Below are 10682 nucleotides of genomic sequence, written 5' to 3' on the forward strand. Positions count from 1 at the left end.
ACCAATACACAGTACTGATCCTAAGATGGAAGATACGAGTTTTAAAAAAAGAAAGAGGAAAGTAGTGGGCCTATACACAATTTATGATAAATTTTTCACATATACTATCTCATTTTATCTTCACAGCAACCTTCTGAGTAAGACAAGATGAGTATTATCCCCATTTTACAGATGAGGAAACTGAATGTCAGAAAAATTGTCCAAGATGGCTTTAATAAATTCCATACATGGAATTCAACCCAAGTTTTCCAACTCTCAGTTCAGTTCCTTTTCTATTTGATTTTGAAAATGTTTTACTATTGCTTTTTTCCATCACAGTAACTATTCAATGACCCACCACCACCACCAAATAGGACCCTCCCTCTTATGGATTCATTAACTGTGTCTGAAAATGCATGGCTCATTTCAAACCTAGAGTCCACCTCATTTATGCCAAAAGGATTCCTTCACTCTGTGTCTTCTGAAATCATGACTGAGTTTCGAAGTCTTTTAATGTTGTTATCCTTTATGTTGTTGTGATCATGATGTAAATTGTTCTCCTGGTCTCTTTCATTATATGTCATTTCTAACTAGTCTGCCCAAATTCCTCTGAATTCTTTATATTCATCATTTCTTTTGGAACAATAATATTCCTTAACATTTGTATGTTATAATTTGTCCAATCATTTTCCAATTCCAATTCCTTTTTGTTGTTGTTGCCGCCATTTCCTTACTATTACAAAAAGTGTTGGAGTAGATGGGTGTTCAAGGAAGATTGGCACCTCTAGTATGACATCTTGCCTCGCTCAGGGCTGCTCGTCCACCTTTGGTGTCTACCTTTTGCCCAGCTCTCACCTCTAAGAAGCTGTAGCATATGCAGTGGCCACATCCTGATATAAGTCATCTCAGCCGATGGGTTAAACTAGATTGAGGGTAACTGATGGACCACAAACCTATTGGTGAGTTAGGGTGAATTCTTCCCTCAGTAGAATGGGCAGATGAGAACAATTTGCTCAAATGACCACGAAGGCAGTAATTGCAGGTTCTTGGGAGCACTTAGAGAACCTGGTCAGACATTGAGGACTCCAAGGTCATCCACTGCATCCTGGGCCATTGCCCATCATCCTGATTTTTGTCTTGCCACTGGACTTAGATGGCTTCTGAAGAGAGAGTGAGGCTGACCACTTTGTGCAACTCTGCCCCACTTAAATCCAATCCATGCACAAGTCAAGACATCACCCCACGATGTCATCGGTCCTCTTCCCAAACAAAGGACAAACAACAACAATAAAGTGTTGCTATAAATGTTTGTCTCTATGGGACTTTCCCCTCCATCTTGCTCCACAAAGAGTTTGTACAGTTTAGCGACTTTTAAGGTTTAATTCCACATTGTTTTCCAGGATGGTTGGACCAGTTCATAGCTGTACTGATCTTCCCACAGACTCTTGAACATTACCATTTTTTAATAATCATCTTTGCTAATCTGATGGATGTGAGATAAAACCTTAGAGTCATTTTCATTTGAATTTCTCTTATGATTAGTCATTTAGAGTCTTCTTTCAGATGGTTTGTTGATAGCTTTATTTTTCCTTCTTTTGAAAACTCTGTTCACATCCTTTGATCTCCAGTGCACTTTCCGTAACTTCTAATCTAGTGCTTTAAGGGCTTGTGCTAATTAATTAGTGTCCTCATTCTCCCCACATCCCCCAAAACCTAACATCTCAGTTCCCATATAACACCCAGGCTCATAGTCTCAGCTCCATCCTGCAGCATTAGACTCTGTATCTCAGAGATTCCCAGCCTTTATCCCTTCATCCCTCTCAGCAACCCTTCTTGTTGTGCCTTATAAAAGGAAATAAATTGTAGAGGTTAGCATGCACATGCACATGAGGAATAGAATAGAGATTAATTTCGATAAGATATTGCAATTACCAGCTATACCTGTGCTCCCTCGACAAGCTTCTCATACCCCAGGCTGAGAACCCTCACTCCATCACTTTTCCACAACCTGATGCTGAGTTTCCAACACACATCAGCTCCTACGTCTGGAATGCTTGTTTCCTTCCTCCTGCCTTGTCCGCTATCCTTTTGTCAAGACCGCTTCTAAATCGCCTCCTTGAAAAGCCCCAGCTATTTAGCATTCGCTACAGGAGGTGAAGGTGCCACCAGAATTTCCATTTCTTCTGTAGTGTGCTCAGCAGGACTTTAGGCTTGGGCATTAAATGGCAGGGGTGGTGGCGTGCATGGTGATGGAGGACATCAGGGGACAGCACTACGCTGATTGGACTTCCAGCCAGGGTGCAAACATAGAAGCAGGACATAGAGACCAAGCCTCCGGACCATCTCATTCCAGGTCTGACACCTTGGGTGAGCCACCTGAGCACAGATGTGTACAGATCAGCAGAGGTATAGGATGTAGGCACAGACAGAACCCTTGTGGACTCTGGTGTGGCCCAGGCCTGGGTTGCTTGCTTCTTAACTGATCTCCCTTTCTGCCACCCCCTAGCCCACACCCAACTATCTCAAGCTATTCTCACCCCCTTCAATGGAAACCGTAAGCTCAAAGTGTGTATTTAGGGATGGGTGAAAACATCCTAAGGTCGGCCTCTTGGTTCCCTGAGAAACAGATCCTGCATGCCTAGATTCTGTCACAAGCAGAATCCCTGGCTGCTGGAATTTTCCTGGAATTAATGAATAATAATAACAATGACAGCTTAGATTTGCCCAATACTTTAAGGCCATTAAAGCATTTTCTTCACGATCTCTATAATAAGTTAGCATAGCCTCTAGTAAAAGAACACGCATGCACACACACTTTTTTGTTGTTATTGTTCAATCATGTCCAACTCTTTGTGACCTCATGGACCAAAGCATGCCAGGATCTTCCAGAATCCAGTATCTCCAGGCTAAGCTCATGTTTCTTGCTTCCACGCTGCTATCTAGCCATCTCATCCTCTGCTGTCTCCTTTTCCTCTTGCAAACTTCACTCTTTCCCACTATCAAGGTTGTTTGTTTGTTTTTTTCCCAATGAGTCCTGACTTCTCATCATGTGGTCCAAATAGTTCAGCTTCAGCTTCAGTATTTGACCTTTCAATGAGTAGATTTCTTTTGAGTATTGACTGATTTGATCTCCTTGCTGTCCAAGGGACTCTCAAACGTTTTCTCCAGCACCACAATTCAAGGGTGTCCATGCTGAGCTTCGCAGCTTTCCTTATTGTCCTACTCTCACAGCCGTATGAAAAACAAACTACTGGAAAAACCATCGCCTTCATTATACAGACCTTTGTCAGCCAAGCGATGTCTCTGCTTTTTAGTATACCCTGCAGATTTGCCATAGCTTTCCTTCCAAGAAGAAAACATCTTTTAATTCCATGGCTGCAGTTGCCATCTGTAGTGATCTCTGAGCCCAAGAATATACAATCTGACACTGCTTCCATTTCCTCTCCCTCTATGTGCCAGGAAGTAAGTGATGGGACCAGTTGCCAAGAATAGGGCTTTTTTATGTTATGCTTCAAGCAAACTTTTATACTCTCCTCTTTCACCCTTATCAAGAGGCTTCTTAATTCAAGCCCTCTTTAGGGCTCTTCAGGCTTGAAGACTCCTCAATTCAAATCTGGCCTCAGATACTTCCCAGCTGTGTGACCCTGGGCAAGTCACTTGACCCCCATTGCCTAGCCCTTACAGCTCTTCTGCCTTGGAGCCAATACACAGTATTGACTCCAAGATGGAAGGTAAGGGTTTAAAAAAAAAAAGACTCCTCAAGAGGTGAGTCACATTGGGACCTTCTGGCTTCCATCTTGGAGAGAGAAGATGGAAGAGGCCAACTGATTGGGTTGGTTGCTGGGAAAAGATTTTGGAAAGACATGGAAGGAGTGGGTAGTCTCCATCATCCCCAGCTTGCTACCCTAGACACGGCAAGGAGTTTCTGCTTGGGTTAGAACCAGAACCCTCCCTCACAGTTGAGCCGAGTTATCTTATTTCCAATAGGAGAACTCCTTCGCTCTGTATTGTCTGCTATACATTCTCCTGTGTACATCTCTGATTTCTGTTTTGCTACAATTTGGATAAATGGGTTTCTTTGCTAATGAGGTTCTTTGTGGAGCTTGTATTTCTTGCAAAAGGGGGCAAGCCTTGGATACAGAGTTTGAGTTGTCCTCCAATAATAATGGCAAATCAATCAGAATTAGATCCTGGGGGGCAGCTGGGTAGCTCAGTGGATTGAGAGCTAGTCCTAGAGACAGGAGGTCCTAGGTTCAAATCTGACCTCAGACACTTCCCAGCTGTGTGACCCTGGGCAAGTCACTTAGCCCCCACTGCCTAGCCCTTATTGCTCTTCTGCCTTAGAGCCAATATACAGTATTGACTCCAAGACAGAAGGTAAGGGTTTAAAAAAAAAAAAAAGAATTAGATCCTGATTGCATCTAGACAAACAATATAGAGGGGAGCAGATAGATAGAATTTTCAACTAGTACACCTTTGTTTCTCTGAGGAAAGCAGAGTAGCCTTGGATCCAAACTCCTGTTTTACCTTCTGATGGGAATAAATATCTTCTTTGAAGTGAAGTAGAGGGAGGCACGAAATGCCTATGGAATATCTCAGCAGGGATAAGGGGGCAAAGGGGAATGATCCATAGAGCTGTGCTAAAGTCAATTTTACCTACAGTTTTTTAAAAAATCCTTACCTTGTGTCATGGAATCAATATCAAGTGTACATTCCAAAGCGAGAAGAGCACTAAGAGCTAGGAATTGTGGTTAAGTGACTTGCCCAGGGCATCACACTTAGAAAGTGTCTGAGGTCACATTCAAACCCAGGACATCCCACTTCCAGGCCTGGTTCTCTATCTCCTGAGCCAGCTAGCTGTTCCATTGCCTACAGCTTTTTCAATCAGGTGGTAAGCCTGTCAGGACCTTGCTCTCCTCTCATGTGTTATTTTTAAAAATTAATTCTTTTTTTTAAATAAAGATTTTTTTTTTCATTTCCACCCTTCTCATCCAGTGGGAGAAAAGGGGAAAAATTCTTATAACAGATATGTAGTCAAGCAAAACCAATTTCCCTTTGGCCTTGTCTAAAAAAAAAAACCAAAAAACAATCTCCCTTTGCTTCCTGAGTCTTTCATCTCTTACATATAAGGAGGTGGCACAATGCATATAGTGCTGGACCCAAAGTTTAGGAGACCTGAATTCAAATCTAGTCTCAGACATTTACTAGCTTTGTGACAAGAGGAAGTAATTTAATGTCTGTTTGCCTCAGTTCCCTCAAATGTAAAATGGAGACAATAGTAGCACCTACCTCCCTGGACTGCTGTGAGGATCAGATGAAATAATATAGGCGGCCCTTCCACATCATGACTTTCCCCATCGTAATTTCAATATATTGTGGGTTGACATAAGAAATTAAATGGGAATTCTTTTTGGAGTTTTATAGAAGCCCCAGACCATATGCAAAGGCCAGTAGATGGCACAGAAAAAGTTGAGAAACTCAGGAATTCATAAACTATATGTATCATATTGTATATCAATGTATTTTATCTTCTAATGCCATAAATGTACACACATTTCTTTTACTGTAAACACCCATAAAAGAAAATAAAAGAAAAAATTCGGATTTCTTCTCTGATACGAAGAGAGGGCCAAATCATTTTACATGTATTTTCCAGATTACAGGGAGTACCACTCCCTAAAACCCAATGATGGAGAAGGGATGCCTGTACCTATAAAGTGCTTTGCAAACCTTAAAGTATGATGTACGTGGGAATCATCATCATCATTAATGTCCAAGCTCATATTCTCAGGCTCACCCTAATTATTATTATTTTTAAAATTAAAAAACACCTTTACCTTTCATCTTAGAATCAATACTGTGTATTGGCTCCAAGGCAGAAGAGTGGTAAGGGCGAGGCAATGGGGGTCAAGTGACTTGCCCAGGGTCACACAGCTAGGAAGTGGCTGAGGCCAGATTTGAACCTAGGACCTCCCGTCTCTAGGACTGGCTCTCAATCCACTGAGCCACCCAGCTAGTCAGGCCATCGCTGGAGAGGGATGGAGAGAAGAGCAGAGTCCTGGAGAACTAAGGGGTCCTCCTCCGTGTCTCTGTGAGGCTTCAGAAGAGGATTTAAGTGGAAGGGGAATAATCCCAAGGGTCAAGCATGGATGAGGATCCCCATGACCTGAGGAAGAGGAATTCGGCCTCCTTTGTCACAGGGAAGCTCTTTGTTCTAGGACCTCCCCAGGCCGTGTCCCGGCATCCTTTGTCGTGGAGGCAGGAGCCACCTAATGCAGAAATTGGGGTTTGTAGGGGCTCTTCTGTTGCTGGGAAGGGGGCCAGGATCCTAATGGGGAAGGGGGAGAGTGGCTGGGGGGGTAGTGCAAAAGGGGAAGTGGATCCAGGCAGGCTGGACCGTGGAAACTCTAAGCCAAGGGTGAGGGCGCTGGAGAGTTGGGAGTAGGGTGGGGGTCCTCAAAGCCAGCAAGTAAGAAGCGCCCTCTGGAAAAGGGCAGAACTTACAGAGGCTTTGACCATGTAGGCGAGCCGGCCTGAGCGAGGTCGGCAGGGCTGGAGCCTGGGATCTTGGGACCTGGGGTCCCAGGAGGAGCGCCGCGGAGGAGCGGAGGAAGACTCAGCACGGCCGGACGCGCCTCCACTGGGACTTTATAGTGACGGTGCAATGGCTGTGGGGGGCGAGGCTGGGCTGGTTCGGAGGCCCTCTGGGGGTCTGCCGGACTATGGGCTCCTTCTCAGACCAAGGACTCCTTGTTGAGTGCATAGCCCAAACCCCGCAGGATCCAAAGGAAACCAGAGGCCAGTGAAGATAAAGACGTCGTTTTCTCCCATCCGCGTTCACAGACCCCCTAAAATCTACTCATGGACCCCCTCCCCCGGGCTGAGGGCCCCAAGTTAAGACGTCCCTTCCAGCTCTCCGGTTCTGTGTTCCTGTGGTTCAGGGCCCTGGCAAGGGCCAATGAGCCCCCCACGGCTCTGGGTGCACCCCTTCCTATTGGCACCTCCCCATCTTCCTGAGCAAGGCGCCCCCCCATCCCCGAGCACGAGGCTGGGCTCTGAGGCCCTCGGAGGGGGCCGGCTGGGGTTGGCCTGGTCGGCAGGGGCGCCGGACCGCCGTCTGTCTGTCTGCCTGCGCCCTCCCTTGTCTGGCCGGTGAATGGCTCGAGGCTCCTCGCTTCTCCCCTCCCTCCTTCCCCGCTTGAGGGCTTGCTCCGGCTGACATGGGGGCTTTAGAGTTTCCCAAGTACCTCTGAAAAGCTGGACAGGCTGATAGTGATCCTATTTCTCAGCTCAGTGGCCCCATTCAGCTCGGGCCATATTGATATGCAAACCGCCCGGCCCTGGGTCTAAAGCTGCTCTGTCTCCCCTGAAAGAGAGGGCGCCTTTCCCCCCCCCCGGCCGGGCCTTTCTGGCCGCACAATGCCCCCCGCCAGGCCATTGAGAGCATGTGAGGCGACCCCAAATGCGCTGAAAGGCTGCGGGCCCAGCGGCCCGGCCGGATTAAAGCTTGTGAAGTGGTACACAAACCCCGGCTTAAACTAATTGCTGCGGCCAGGGGTCAAGTGTCTGCATTCATGGTGCTCCGGAGGGGCCACTTGTGGGGCTTCCCAGGTGAAACCAAACAAGGGCCGCGGCCGGCCGCAGAAACGGCCCCAAATTGTTCTAATTCCCAACGAAAACACCCTCCCCGGCCTCCAAACACCCGAGCAGGGAGCATCCCAGGGCGGTGCTGCACTTAGCAAGAGGCTGGAGGGGGTCGGGCAAGGGGCTGAGTTTGGCATCTGGGTCTCGAGACCTCAGTCCCAGCCAGTGGAAAGGGATCTCAGAGGGCATCCGGAGGCTGCTTCGGGGCCCACTGCAAAGAGCCTGGGATGCAGAGTTAAAAAGTCCTCAATTCAAATATGGCCTCAGATACTTGTTAGCTATGTGCTACTGAGCAAGCCAACTCTGCCTCAGTTTCCCCATCTTTGAAATGGGATAATCATGGCTAACTCTGCCTCAGTTTCCCCATCTTTGAAATGGGATAATCATCGCTAACTCTGCCTCAGTTTCCCCATCTTTGAAATGGGATAATCATCGCTAACTCTGCCTCAGTTTCCCCATCTTTGAAATGGGATAATCATGGCTAACTCTGCCTCAATTTCCCCATCTTTGAAATGGGATAATCGTGGCTAACTCTGCCTCAGTTTCCCCATCTTTGAAATGGGATAATCGGCTAACTCTGCCTCAGTTTCCCCATCTTTGAAATGGGATAATCATGGCTAACTCTGCTTCAGTTTCCCCATCTTTGAAATGGGATAATCGTGGCTAACTCTGCTTCAGTTTCCCCATCTTTGAAATGGGATAATCGTGGCTAACTCTGCTTCAGTTTCCCCATCTTTGAAATGGGATAATCGTGGCTAACTCTGCCTCAGTTTCCCCATCTTTGAAATGGGATAATCATGGCTAACTCTGCTTCAGTTTCCCCATCTTTGAAATGGGATAATCGGCTAACTCTGCTTCAGTTTCCCCATCTTTGAAATGGGATAATCATGGCTAACTCTGCTTCAGTTTCCCCATCTTTGAAATGGGATAATCGTGGCTAACTCTGCCTCAGTTTCCCCATCTTTGAAATGGGATAATCATGGCTAACTCTGCTTCAGTTTCCCCATCTTTGAAATGGGATAATCGTGGCTAACTCTGCCTCAGTTTCCCCATCTTTGAAATGGGATAATCATGGCTAACTCTGCTTCAGTTTCCCCATCTTTGAAATGGGATAATCGTGGCTAACTCTGCTTCAGTTTCCCCATCTTTGAAATGGGATAATCATGGCTAACTCTGCCTCAGTTTCCCCATCTTTGAAATGGGATAATCGTGGCTAACTCTGCCTCAGTTTCCTCATCTTTGAAATGGGATAATCATGGCTAACTCTGCCTCAGTTTCCTCATCTTTGAAATGGGATAATCATGGCTAACTCTGCCTCAGTTTCCCCATCTTTGAAATGGGATAATCATGGCTAACTCTGCTTCAGTTTCCTCATCTTTGAAATGGGATAATCGTGGCTAACTGCTTCAGTTTCCCCATTGTTGAAATGTGATAATCATGGCTAACTCTGCTTCAGTTTCCTCATCTTTGAAATGGGATAATCGTGGCTAACTGCTTCAGTTTCCCCATTGTTGAAATGTGATAATCATGGCTAACTCTGCTTCAGTTTCCCCATCTTTGAAATGGGATAATCATCACTAACTCTGTCTCAGTTTCCCCATCTTTGAAATGGGATAATCATGGCTAACTCTGCCTCAGTTTCCTCATCTTTGAAATGGGATAATCATGGCTAACTCTGCTTCAGTTTCCCCATCTTTGAAGTGGGATAACCATAGTGGCTACATTCACAGCTGTGGTGAGCATCAAATGAGATGGAATTTATAAAGTGTTCTGTAAACCTTAAAGTCCAGTGTAAGGGCGAGGCAAATGGGGTTAAGTAACTTGTCCAGGGTCACATAGCCAGGAAGAGTCTGAGCTCAATTTTTTTTTATTTTTACACCCTCACCTTCCAGCTTAGAATCAATACTATGTATTGGCTCCAAGGCAAAAGAGAGGTAAGGGCTAGGCAATGGGGGTTAAGTGACTTGCTCAGGGTCACACAGCTGGGAAGTGTCTGAGGTCAAATTTGAACCCAGGACCTCCCATCTCTAGGCCTGGCTCTCAATGCACTGAGCCACCAACTGCCCCCCATTTTTGATGTTATTACAAGACTGCTCATCGGCATAACTTTATGTATATTCCTATGTATAGTGAAGAGCATCAGCTCAAAGCAGTGGCCAAACTCAAATAGAAATGGCAGCCATGGAACCAAACCTAAGGATCCCTGCCAGCCACATATTGACCTGGACCACATATTAACATGATCTACGTTTTATTCTATTTTTATTTATTTTGTCCGCTATTTCCCAATGACATTTTAAACTTGTTAACAAATGAACATTTATTACGCACTTACTTTTTGCAAGGTGCTGTGCTAAACTCTAGAGACACAAAAGGAAGCAAGATAGTCCCTGCCTCTGAGGAGCTCACAATACAAAGAAGGTCCTTAGAAATCTGCCAGAACAACCTTTTTCTTTTACAGAGAAGGAAACTGAGGTACAGAGACATGTCCAAGGCCACACAGGCAGGAGGCAATATTCTTACCCCACGGAGCTCCTTGGTAATGAATGGAGGATTCTCTTTAGTTCAAAGACAGTGAGATTCTAATGGCTGGAATGTGAATCCCTCCTAATACTCGATTTAAAACTGAACTTGAATGCTAGCAAGTCCATTTTACAGATGAAGAAACTGAGTCACAAGGCAGTTAGGTGACTTGCCCAAGAGTCCACAGTGCCTAGGCCCACACAAATAATGAGATCATGTTACAACATGAGTTCTTTGGGACTATCTTTTGTCTCTTTTTGTATCCTCAGCCCTTAGCACCACACCTGAAACATGTTGCTCTGGTTATTTAGGGTCTTGTTATTTAGTCACTTCCGTCCTGTGAATCCCATTTGGGGTTTTCTTGGCAAAGATATGGCAACTTATTTTTTTCTCCAGCTGGAGAGAGTCACTTATTATTTTATTTTAAAAATATTTTATATTATTTTAATTATAATTTATCATCTATATTAGAATAAATTATAATAATATAATATTTTATATTATTTTCTTACTCTCCAATGATCTTTTTTCTTCTC

The sequence above is a fragment of the Monodelphis domestica genome, chromosome 7, assembly GCF_027887165.1.
Source record: "Monodelphis domestica isolate mMonDom1 chromosome 7, mMonDom1.pri, whole genome shotgun sequence".
In the NCBI taxonomy this organism is placed as follows: Eukaryota; Metazoa; Chordata; class Mammalia; order Didelphimorphia; family Didelphidae; genus Monodelphis; species Monodelphis domestica.